Below are 13,207 nucleotides of genomic sequence, written 5' to 3' on the forward strand. Positions count from 1 at the left end.
CTTTCTGTTCCAATTTCTGTCTTCATCTGCTCCCTCCCCTAACATTTACATTCTTTGTCTCTGTCTCTGCCTTTCTCTTGCATATACACACCTTTGTTGGTTTTCTTGCCCCGCTTTCCCTACTTGATTTTCGCCTCTCTCTATCACCCTTTTTCTATCTTTGTTACCATCTTGTTGGGTCACTCTCCTCATGTGCCTGTCTCTTGTCTCCATCTCTCTGTCCTTCTGTGTTTCATCTGTTTGCTATCTTGTCCCCAGCTCCATCCCTCTGTCTCTATCTCTATGACTGACTCAGTGGTCAAGAGTATGGTCACTGGTGCTAGATGGTTTGGATCCCAATCCTAGTTGTGCCACTGACTTCCTGTGCCTCAGTGTCCTCATCTGTAAAATAGCGCTGATAACAGTACCTTACAGTATCACTACATATGAGCATTAAATGAACTAACACACGTACAGCTCATGGAACCATGCCTCAGACATAACAAACAGTCAGAAATGTTGGTTTCTACACTACCAGCCTCTTCCTCCTCATCTTCATCACCATCTGTTTCTCTTTGTCTGTCCAATCCCTGTCACTCCCTCCCTATCTACCCAGTTGTTATCATGTCTATGTCTCTCTGTCCTCATCTTTTATGCAGCTACTCCTCTAACCCCAATCTCTCTCTCTCCCTCCCTACATTCTTACCTTATTTCTGTCAGTCCCTCGTTCTCCATGCTGCCCACTCCATCTGTCTGTATAGTTCTCTGTCCCCATCCTTCTTTGTTTCTTTATCTTCATTTCTGACTATCTGCTCCCACCTTTCAGGCCCTATTTCTTGGTCTCTGTTTCTTTATGTCCTGTTTTCATTTTTCTATCTGTTCCTCTGTTCCCATAGCTATCTTTATTTATGTATTTCCTTTAAAAATCTTATTCTGTTTCTCTGTCCTCAACTCCCTGTGTCTTCCTCTGGCCTCTCTGGACAATTTAGATTAGAATTAGTCTAGTAGATAATGTGGAGCTATAAAAGGGTTTAGGAGGAAGAAGTGGGCCTGGCAAGAGGCGAGTGGCAGGGTGTGGAATTTCATGGCTCTGCCAAAATCCTCCTAAAAGATGTGGCCTCTGAGGTCAAGGTTAGCATAAACCCCCTCAACTCAACCTCCTGAAGAAAGACAAAGAATGCTGCAGTTATTGGGAGGACCAGGAAGGGGTATTTTTCTGAGTGAAATTCCATCCGGAAGCTGGAATCCAGAGCATTTCCTGTTGTAATGTTTCTTCCAGACTTGGAGAGTCTGAACTTGCCACGTAGCATGTGCACTCTATGCATATATTTCTACAGTGAAACACAGAGATGCATACAGAATCCCCTGCCCTTAGAAAAACAGACATTTGCAGAGACATAAAAATACACAGAGAATCACGAACCCTCACAGTTAACAGATACTCTGAGACATGGAAAAGTACACAGAACGAATCACCCACTGGCAGAGATACAGACATACACAGAGACATTGAGAGACCCATGGAATTACCCCCTCACAGCTCAGGGACTCATGCAAACAGATACAGAAAAATAGCTACACAGAGACTCATCCAGCTAATTTCCCTTTGGAAAACTGTTTTTTTTTTTTTTTTTTTTTTTTTCAGTCTATTTTCGTATAAACAGAAACACACAAGAGCCTCATGTATAAACACACATATTTATAGAAGTGTGCACTTTCATAGACAATCACAAAAACCCAAAGCAACACAGAATCACATGTAGCCATTGCTTTGCTGGAAGTGCAAAGGTAGCCAAATTCCCTCTGACCCCCAAATGACAGACATGCTGCTCCTCCAGCACCCCCCTCTCTGTGAAGGCACCACCAGGAACTCAAGCCAGAAACATGACTGTTAGGAACTGGACAAACAGTTACTTTGCTTCTTGTACAAGTTATTGCAGAAAATAGAAAAAGAGAGAAAGCTGCCCAGCTCATTTTATTAGTCTAGTACAATCTTGAAATCTTGATTCTAAAACCAGGTAAGAACAATGAAAGAAAAGAAAATCATAGGCTTATTTCACTTACTAATATAAATGCATAAATCTCTTTTTTTATAAATGCATAAATCTTAAATAAAATATTAGCTAATTGAATCCAACAGTATTTAAAAAAATACATCATAATCAAGTGGAGTTTATTGCAAGAATGCATTCAACCTCAGAAAACCTATCAAAATAATCAATGTAATTTATCACATTAATACATTAGAGAATAATCATGATTATCTCAATTTATGTAGAAAAAGTACATTACATGCCTACTTGTGATGAAAACTCTTAACATATTAAGAATAGAAGGAAAACTTCTTAACTTGGTGAAGGTTACATACCCAAACCTTACAGTATATTTTATACAAAGTAAAAAGCTTACTACAAAAAAACCCCATTAATCACAACAAAACAGGCCATGATTCAAAAGGAAAATATAAAGTTATGACTATTTTTGTACCAAATAACAGCAACTTTCACAAAGCTGAAATGTTATGAGATACATGGAGAAATAGATAATAGATTGAAACATACTAAAAACAGGAGAGATTTAACTTACCTTTCTCATTCCAGGACAGGTCAAATGAACAACAACAACAAAACAAAAACAAAAACAACCCCCCCCCCCCGAAAAAAAAAACTGGTAAGAATATTAAAAACCTAAACAACAAAATCAATATTAGGTCAAGAGGAAAATCTCAGTAAATTCCAAAAAGTAGAACTAATACAATATTCTCTGATCATAGCTGGATGAAACTAGAAATCAATGTAAAGTGCATCTTCCATCTGAGTATGTTATAAACTCTCTATCAAACAACTCTTGGGTCAAAGGGGAAATCCAAACCCAAATTGTTCAATTTCTAGACAATAATGATAATGAAAACACCACGTATCAATCTATGGCTACAGTTAAAGCAGTGGTCAGAGGAAAGTTTGTAGCCTTAAAATACCTATATTAAAAACGAGAGAAAAATTAAGTGAATAAGCATCTGACTCAAAAAGTTAGAGAAAGGAAAACAAAATATATTTAAGGGGAACAGAAGGAAAAAATAAACAAAGAGAAAAGTTCAAATAAAGGAGTTAGAAGACAGATAACAGTAGAACTAATAAATAAATAAGCCGATTCTATCAAAAAGAACTATATGATCCATTAAATAATCAAGAAAATGAGAAAGCAAAATATACAAATTAGGAAATGAAAAGTTGGATATAGCCATAGTAAGAGGACATTTTATTATTTATTTATTTATTTATTTATTTATTTATTTATTTATTTAGGGAAGGGGAACAGGACTTTTTGGGGGGACAATGTGTATTTCCAGGCCTTTTTCCAAGTTAAGCTATTGTCCTTTCAATCTTAGTTGTGGAGGGCGCAGCTCAGCTCCAGGTCCAGTTGCCGGTGTTAGTTGCAGGGGGCACAGCCCACCATCCCTTGTGGGAGTCAAACTGGCAGCCTTGTGGTTGAGAGGGCGCGCTCCAACCAACTGAGCCATTTGGGAGCTCAGTGGCAACTCAGTGGCAGCTCAGCTCAAGGTGCTGTGTTCAATCTTAGTTGCAGGGGACGTAGCCCACCATCCCTTGCGGGAGTCGAGGAGTCGAACCAGCAACCCTGTAGTTGAGAGCCCACTGGCCCATGTGGGAATCGAACCGGAAGTATTCGGCGTTAGGAGCATGGAGCTCTAACTGCCTGAGCCACCGGGCTGGCCGTAAGAGGACATTTTAAGCAGCATAAAATACTTCCTCATACAACTCTATGCAAATTGTTTTAAAGACCTGGAAGAAATGGGAAACATCCTAGGAAAGGGTAATTTACCAAAACTGACTCTAAAAGAGAAAAGTCCATATAGACCAATTTCCAAAGAAGAAATAGAGAAAGTTATAAAGATCTACTTTCCCCCAAAGTACCAGACTATGATGCTTCCACAGGCAGATGTATACTAACACCAAAAAGCAGATAATTTGAATGCTATTTTTATTTTCCTGAGCCTAGATAAAGAACAAACACTTTGAAATTCTTTTTATGAAATGAGTATAACATTGACACCGAGATCTGACAAAGATTCCAGAATAAAAAGAAAATTATGGGGGCGGCTGGATGGCTCAGTTGGTTAGAGCACAAACTCTGAACAACAGGGTTGCCGGTTCGATTCCCACATGGGCCAGTGAGCTGCACCCTCCACAACAACCATGTTTCCCCCAAAATAAGACCAACCCCGAAAACAAGCCCCAGGTAAGGTCGTCAGTGAGAGGGACACACTTAGCACGTTATGATGATGTTCCAGAAGAAGACGACATGACTGTATTTGAATAAATGTAGATTGTTGTACATGAAAAAATAAGACATCTCCTGAAAATATGCCCCAATGTGTCTTTTGGAGCAAAACTGAATATAAGACCCGGTCATATTTTCGGGGAAACACGGTAGATTGGAGACAATGAGCTGCCAGAGGGGCGGCTGGATGGTTCAGTTGGTTAGAGCATGAGATCTCAACAAGGTTGCTGGTTCAATTCCCGCATGGGATGGTGGGCTGCGCCCCCTGCAACTAAAGATTGAAAACAGCGACTGGACTTGGAGCTGAGCTGCGCCCTCAATAACTAGATTGAAGGACAACGACTTGGAGCTGATGGGCCCTGGAGAAACACACGGTTCCTCAATATTCCCCAATAAAAAATTTAAAAAAAGAAAATTATGTAGACCAATCTTTACTTACGAATATCAATGCAAAATTCTACATAAAATATTAGCAAACAGAATCCACAACTGTATCGCGTTTATTCCAAGAATGCAAAGATTATTCAATATTAGGAAATCCATTAATACAATCGAACATTAAATCTAACGAGAAAAATAATTTTTTCAGAGATACCAAATAATCTTTGACAAAATTTAACATCCATTGTTTATAACAACATTCAATAAAAGAGGTATATATGGTTTCTCCCTGGATATATGAGTAATTTTGTGTTTGTGTGTGTGTGTGAGCGTGTCTGCGTGCGCATGTTTTCATATGCTTCAAAATCTAGCAATCCAGCATTTTACTCAACCAGGAAACACTAGCAGTGTTCATGTGCTAAAATCAGAAACCAGGTAAGGGTATATACTCTCTCCACTACAATTTAACATTGTACTGGAGGTAGGAAGCATTGTAGTTAGAAAAGAGAAAGAAATCAGAAGTATACAATGGGAATAGAGGATGTAAAGCTATCATTATTTATAGATAAGCTGCATAGCCAGAAAATCCAAGCAAACCAACTGAGAAACTACTACAAACAAGATAATTCAGTAAGGTAGTATTATACAAAATTAATATATAGAAATCATAGAGGAGAAGGTTCCATTTATTAGAGCAACAGAAAAGATAAAATACTGTCTTAGTCTGTTGGGACTGCTATAACAGAATACCATAGAATGGGTGGCTTACAAACAGCAGAAATTTATTTCTCACAGCTCTAGAGGCTAAGAATTCCAAGACCAAGGCATGTGCAGACTCTATGTCTGTTTAGAGCCTGCTTCCTGGTTCAAAGATGGCCATCTTCTGCCTTCACTTGGTGAAAGGGACAAGGGAGCTCTCTGAACCTCTTCTATGTACAAGGGCACTAATCTGATTCATGACAGATCCACCCTTATGACCTAATCACCTCCCAAAGGCCCCACCTCCAATTACCATCACATTGGGAATTAGGTTTCAACATAACATACATATTTGGGGTGGGGGGAGGGGCACACAGACATTCAGTCTATAGCAATTACCTAGGAAAAACCTTAACAAGAAACGTCCAAAACCTTTATGAGAAAATATTTATAACACTGAAGGAACAAATGGAAAGGCATCCCACATTCTTAAATAGGAAGACTCAAAATTATAAAGATGTCAAATTAATTTATAAATTTAACATAAGCTTATTAAAAATACCATATTTTTCCTTTTTTTGAAACTAGACAAGCTGAATTCAAGTTTGAATGGAAAAATAACAAGCAAGCACAGCCAGGATATCTCTGAAAAGGAAGAACAATGGATGGGGTACTATTGTCATAATAATGCTCTGTAAAAAAACAAAATTAATATTTTTGTACCAAAACTTAGAGTCTATGGATCAGTTGGGAGGTTCTACAGTCTGGATCAGGCTCTCTGTTGATCTCAAGTGGGTTAGCTCATGTGTCTGCATTAAGTTCGTGGCTTGGCTGGAGTTTGGCTGCTATAGGACGCCTTGGCTGGGAGGACCAGACTCATTTCTACATGTGTCTCACATCCCTCCAGCAGGCTAGCCTGGGTATGTTCTCATAGCAGGGGCAGGGATCCAAGAGAGGAAGCAGAATATGCAAGAGCTTTACCAAATCTCTGCTTATATCAAGTTTCCTTTTGGTTAAAGCACGTTACATAGCCAAACTCAGTCAGTATGAGAGGGCACTACCAAAGGGTGTGGATACAGAGACACATGAAAAATTGGGGTCATTAATGCAATCTACTGCAAAACTACCACTCAAAATCAGGAATCCATAAAAGAAAACATAGGAAAATTTGTTTACATAAAAATAAAATTTGCTTGGAAAAAATTCATTAGCAAAGTCAAAAGAAAGACACACTGGGAAAAATACTGACAAATGACATCATTCACAAAGGTCTAATCTCTCTAATTATATAACAAGGTTCTAGAAATCAAGGAAAGGCCAACAACCTAACAGAAAAATAGAGGAAGTCTTTAACATTACACTTTGTTGGTGAGGCTGTGGTGAAACAACGTGGGTGTAAGTGCAAAATGGTAAACCTATGGACAGAAATTTTGGAAATATCCACCAAAGTTCCAAGTATAATTCTTGGAATTTATTCTAAAAATATCTGCATATGTATGAAATGTCTAACTCATTATGGCATGATGTGTAATACCCAAGCACCCATCAATAAGGGACTGCAGTCATTAAATATTGTACATCCACATAATGTAACATTTTGAGGAAGTACTCTATCTGCTTTTATAAGTGACTTTCTATGTACTGGAAGCTCTTTAATGCTCTGATATGGAAATACTTCCAAGAAGTATTATTAAGTGAAAAAAGCAACATTTGTAACAATATGTATAACATGTCACCATTTGTGTAAGAACGAAACACTAGAAGAATACAAAATAAACTAATAAAACTGGTAACTATGGGGGAGTGTGGTGACAACTGGGTACAATGGAAAAGAGTGATACTTTTCAAAGTATAATTTTTATATAGTTTTGATATTCAAAATATGTGTATTATCTATTGAAAAAATATTCATGGTAGTAACAAAAACTATAAAGCAATTAGGAATTAAATTAGAAGAAACACAACTATTGTAAAAAGAAACTTTAAGCTTTTAATAAAGAACACAGACAGAAGGTGAACTGGACAAATGAGGAGATATTCCATACCTTTGGATGAGATAAGTTAATATTTTGATGGTGTCCATGTCCCCAAATTAATCTATAAATTCAGTGCAATCCTAATCAACATTCCAGTTGGATTTTTAAAGAGCTTGATAAACACTTTTTCAAATGTATGTGGAGATATAGCTAAGACAACCCTAAAAGAAAATTAGAGGAGGGACTTGCTCTATCGGATGTTAAGATATATTACAAAATATTAAAAACAAGGTGGTATTAGTGCAAGAACACAAACAGACCTATGTGTGTGTTTCATACTATATGACAAAGATGGCCTGGCAAATCAATGAAAAAGGAAGGACTCTTTAGTGTTTGATGGTGGGCAATGCGGCTCACTATATGGAAAAAAATAAAATTGCATCCCTACCTATTCTAGATGGATTAAAACCTAAACGTGAAAGGTAAACTCTAAAGTTAATAGAAAAAAGTAGGAGAACATCTTTCTGACCCAGGTGGAGGGGACTCCTTTTTAAATAAAACCCCCTCAAATAAAAAACCATAAAGCAAAAATTTGATGAATTTGATTACATTAAAATTAACAGTTTCTTTTCAAAGAAGGCTATCATGGGCAAAGTTAAAAGAGGGAGAGAATATTCACAATGTCTGAAACTGACAGGGGAGTAATAGCTACACTATATAAGGAACTCTAGCAAATCAACAGGCAAGAGGAATCCCAACAGAAAAAAAAGGGCCAACTATACAAGTAAGTGGTTTACAGAAGAGGTGTTTAAGATATGTACCAAGAGATGCTCAAAAATTCATTAGTAATTTGAGAGATGCAAACTAAAACAAATATTACTTTATAGTTGTTAGACTGACAAAAACTAGAAAGCTGAAAATTGTCAAGTGTTAATAGGATGTAGGGATACAGGGATCCTTGTACACTGATGTTAAAACTGCGGACTGGTGTAACCATCCCAGAGAACCATCTAGCAGTATTAGTGTTCTTAGTCAAGCTAAGTACATGCACACTTTAGGATGCAAACATTCTGTTTCCGGGTGTATGTTCCAAAGGAAATTCTCATGTAGGCCTTTAAGGGGACATGCACAAAGCTGTTCATCACAGTATTATTTGTGGTATCAGGGAGTTGGAGGCAATCCTGCTGCCTGTTATTATGGGAATATTCAGGGAAAACATAGTAAAGGCACACTGTGGTTACACGAGCAGTTAGAAGCAATGGATTAGATGTATGAACAGCAATATGGATAGACTTTAAAAGCCCATGGCTGAATGAAAAAGGTAAGAAACAGAATGAGATATCATTTATATAAAATGAAAATGCACACACACAAAGCATCCTTTATCATGGGACAACCTGATGTCATGTGCCTCCTGAGGTGATACAGTATGAAGTAAACAACACCCTATGTATGTTAAGGCTGAAAATATTTAACCTGAATCTAATCATGTGGAAAGAGGAGATGAATCCAGAATGTGGGACATTCTACAAGAAACTTGTCAAAAATATCAGTGTAATATAAAACACACAAAAATACAGGGGTACCATTCTAGATTAAAAGAGGTTAAAGCAATACAACAACCAGTCATAACGCACAAACGTTGATTAGATCCTGGGATAAAGAAAAATAAGAGAAGGTCTGAAAACATTTTGGGCACACTTGGAAAATTTGAACATAGGGTGTCTTTGATGGTATTATTGAATTATTGCTAAATTTTCTTAGGTGGGATAAGGGTATTGAGGTTAAGTAGGAGAATGCCCTTAATCCAATAGGCGTGTGCTGAAGAACTTAGGATAAAGTGTTAGACAGCCTGCAACTTTCAATTGGTTCATCAAAAAAAGAAATGTATAAATACACATACTGTATTTCCCCCAAAATAAGACCTAACCAGAAAATAAGCCCTAGCATGATTTTTCAGGATGCTTGTAATATAAGCCCTACCCAAAAAATAAACCCCAGTTAAGATCGTCAGCCAGACAGACGCAGTTAGTACGTCCGTGGCAACACACGATGTAGTACCGAATTATAAAATAAAATATTAATATATAATTAAATATAAATAAATAACATCATTGACATTAATACTTAAAATAAATAATATAAATTATAATTATTTGTAAATACCCAAGTGGGCATCTTTGAATGAGAGGTAAACGCCTATGAAAACAGATGAACTCGAGACTTATTGTCAAATGACCAATCGGAGTACAGACACAATGAACGAATTACATGCGCACTTGATAATGAACAGACGTGGTTGTGTCTAATATGAATCTTCATAATTCAGTATGTCATATGTTGTAACGGATGTACTTAATGCACTCGTGTGAAATAAAGAAACGATTTCTGAATTTTGGTCCCTGCAATTTTTCATTGCTTTTGTGTGGAGCATCATTCTTAACTGTCATCATTTTTGTTCCCACTCCTGTCTTGTAAGTCTCCAACTAACACTTGATTTATTGGTGGATATAAAGGGAATATTTAGACCCCCAGACAAGATGAGTGCAAAAAGAAAGAGTTATTCCATTGAGTACAAGAAAGGAATCGTGGAGGACTCTGGGCCAAGAATCTAACGGCTTTCTGCAAACAGAAGAAGTTGGATCTCCGAATGGTCTGAAAATGGAGAGCAGAGTACGATAACCTCAGCCAACAGCTGGACAAGGGAAATGCTAAGAAACACAAGTGTGGATCAGGTGGCAACCATTATTTCCTGAGCTGGAAGACATCATCTGTGAATGGATTGCTGACAGGAGAGCAAAGGCTTTGGTTGTGTGCAGGGCTGATATTCAAGCATTTGCCCTTGCAGTGGCACCACAGTTAGAAATATCCCCAGAAGAATTCAAAGCATCACAACACTGGCTGGATGGCTTCCTTCAGCGATATGAACTGTCTCTATGATCAACAACACTGTTCAAGCTGGAAGATACTGAAGTTATTAAACGTGCACTTGCATTCAAGTCCTTTGTTGATGGCATCGACTTTTCTAAATACCAACTCTCCAGCATGATTGCTATGGATGAAACTGCAGTGTTCATGGGCCAAGGATCTCAAATGACAATTGATCAGAGGGGTACCTCGTCAATCTACATTCTCTCCAGTGGTTACGAAAGTGCACATGTTACCTGTATTTTGGCAATTCGTCTGGATGGAAAGAAAGCCCCACCTCTAATCATCACTAAGGGCAAGAAAGATAAGATCGAACATGTTTCAGGCATTTATGTTCTTGAAACTGAAAAAGCCTGTTGCACACAAGAGGTTATAAGGAAGTGGGTCGATTTAATGCTGCCACTTGTTTTACGAGATGGCCAAGAAGGTCTGCTAGTCTGGGATTCAGCCAGCACTCACCGCGCTAAAGACATGAAGAACTTCCTTGCAGAGAGAAGAATAGATCAAATAATGATTCTCACAGGAATGACTGCCTATCTCCAGACTCTTGATATTGCAATAAACAAGCCATTCAAGGACCATTTGTGTCTAGAAATCAGTGACTACATTGAAAATAAAATGGAGAGAAATCAGTGTGGAAACTTTGTGAAGCCTAGTCTACAAGAGGTCATGACTTGGGTGAAGAATTCCTGGGATAAAATCACTGACAGCTGTGTTGCCAACGCACTATGAGCAGGTTACATGGACAAGAAGCGCTCATTTAAGGAGAGCTCTATTGCTGTACATGAGAGATTGGGGCCAGTGGTTCTACAGGAAATGGAGTCGCAAGAAATTTAAGCCGGAATTCGGGGTTTGGAGAGTTATGACGATGTTCCAGAAGAAGATGACATGACTGTATTTGAATAAATGTAGATTTTTGTACATGAATATGAATAAACGTAGATTGTTGTACATGAATAAACGTAGATTGTTATACATGAAAAAATGACATCCCCTGAAAATAAGCCTTAATGTGTCTTTTGGAGCAAAAAATAATATAAGACCAGGTCTTAATTTGGGGGAAATATGGTATAAAGAGAAATACAGCAAATTTGGCAAAACATTAAAAGCAAATAGGGCGGACAAGTGGCTCAGTTGGTTAGAGCGCGAGCTCTGGGCAATGGGGCTGCCAGTTCGATTCCCACATGGGCCAGCAAGCTGCGCCCTCCACAACCAGAATGAAGTCAATGAGTTGCTGCTCAGCTGCCAGGTGCCAGATGGCTCAGTTGGTTGGAGCGCGGGCTCTCAACCACAGGGTTGCCAGTTCGACTCCTGCAATGGGTGGTGTGCTGTGCCCCCTGCAACTAATAACGGCAACTGGACCTGGAGCTGAGCTGCACCCTCCACAACTAAGATTGAAAGGACAACAACTTGACTTGGAAAAAGTCCCGGAAGTACACACTGTTCCCTAATAAAGTTGTGTTCTCCTTCCCCAATAAAATCTTTTAAAGAAAGTAAATAGGCTTTCATTGTACTAGCCTTTCAACTGCTCTGAATTTTGAAAAATAAAAATTTGGGGAAAATATATGCACATAAAACAATACATATTTTGCAAGAATACATATAGACAAAAGATATACATAAAACACTTTAGAATGGTTGTGTACATGAGGGAAATAAGAGTGGTAAGTGGAGATGAAAGTGAATTTAAAAATAGCAAAAACCTCCCTAAAGTAATACATATTCATGGAATATGTGGAAAACACAGATAAATACAATTAAGAAATCTAAATTCACTGATAACCTCATTTTCTGTCAGTAGTCTCAAAATATGATACCTGTACTAGCAGCAGCAGCAGTTAACAACTTCACCACCACCATCATCATCATCATGATCATCATCACCATCACCACCACCACCACAACTTGGGAACTTGTTAGAAATGCAAATTCCTGGACCCTACACCAGACTTACTGAAACACAACTTTGGGCGTGGGGCCCAGCAAATGGTGTTTTAACAAGCCCTCCCAGTGACTCTAATGCTGGCCAAAGTTTGGGAACCACTGATCTAGATTTAACCACCATTAATTTTGTTGTAGATCCTTGTGGTCTTTCTAAAAAAAAATTATGAAATCTTTCAGGCATGCAAGTAACTATAGAGAATAATGTAACACACACCCATGTATCTACTACCCAGATAAACTATTAAACAATCAGTTTAAGTCTCCTGTGTATTTCTCTCTCATTCTGCTCATTTTCTTCCCCAGAGGCAATCCCCATTCTGCATTTAGTATTTAATTCTCTTGTTGTAAAAATATTTTTATATATTTATATAAACAAAAAGTTTTCTAGATTTAAAAAATATATATAAATAAATGGTCTCATACTTCATGTATCTTTCTACAACTTGTATTTTATCTCAGCATTGTATTTTTGAAATGTATCGGGGTTGATACATGCAGCTCTCGTTCATTTTTCACTGCTGTATAGTATTCAGTGGTAGGGGTATACCACTATTTATTTATTCATTCTGTTGGTTAACTTTTAGATTGTTCAGATTTCTGTATTACAAACTGTTCTGCAATGAATATTTTTGCACATGCCTCCTTGAACATATGTATAAGAATTTCTCTAGGACTTAAAGTCTAGGAGACGGATATGTACTGGGGGTGCCAATAAAAGATATACAAGTGGACACTTCGGTCAACATTGTCCAAGCAGTAGTTCACTGTAATCAGAAGTGTCTGATTAAAGATGGTAACCACTTTAAGCACCTCTTGTAATTGCAGAAGTCAAATGTGACTTGTATTCACCTTTTGTTATTGGTATATATTGAGTATTATTTTAATAGTTTTCCTTTCTTAAAATGTGTGTACATTGTTTTTGGCACCCTCTGTATATATAGCTCTAACAATAGAATTGCTGGGTCCCAGGGCCATCTTCAACTATTCTGGATATTTCCTAA

The 13,207-nt window shown here is 37.8% G+C and overlaps 1 protein-coding gene across 2 annotated transcripts in view; it reads right to left on the reverse strand.

Annotated features, from left to right (window-relative positions):
- Positions 1-13,207, reverse strand: part of FGD1 (FYVE, RhoGEF and PH domain containing 1) — a 55,463-nt gene that overhangs the window by 41,037 nt on the left and 1,219 nt on the right. The window lies entirely within an intron of this gene.

This window comes from Rhinolophus sinicus, chromosome X, assembly GCF_036562045.2.
Source record: "Rhinolophus sinicus isolate RSC01 chromosome X, ASM3656204v1, whole genome shotgun sequence".
Taxonomy (NCBI): Eukaryota; Metazoa; Chordata; class Mammalia; order Chiroptera; family Rhinolophidae; genus Rhinolophus; species Rhinolophus sinicus.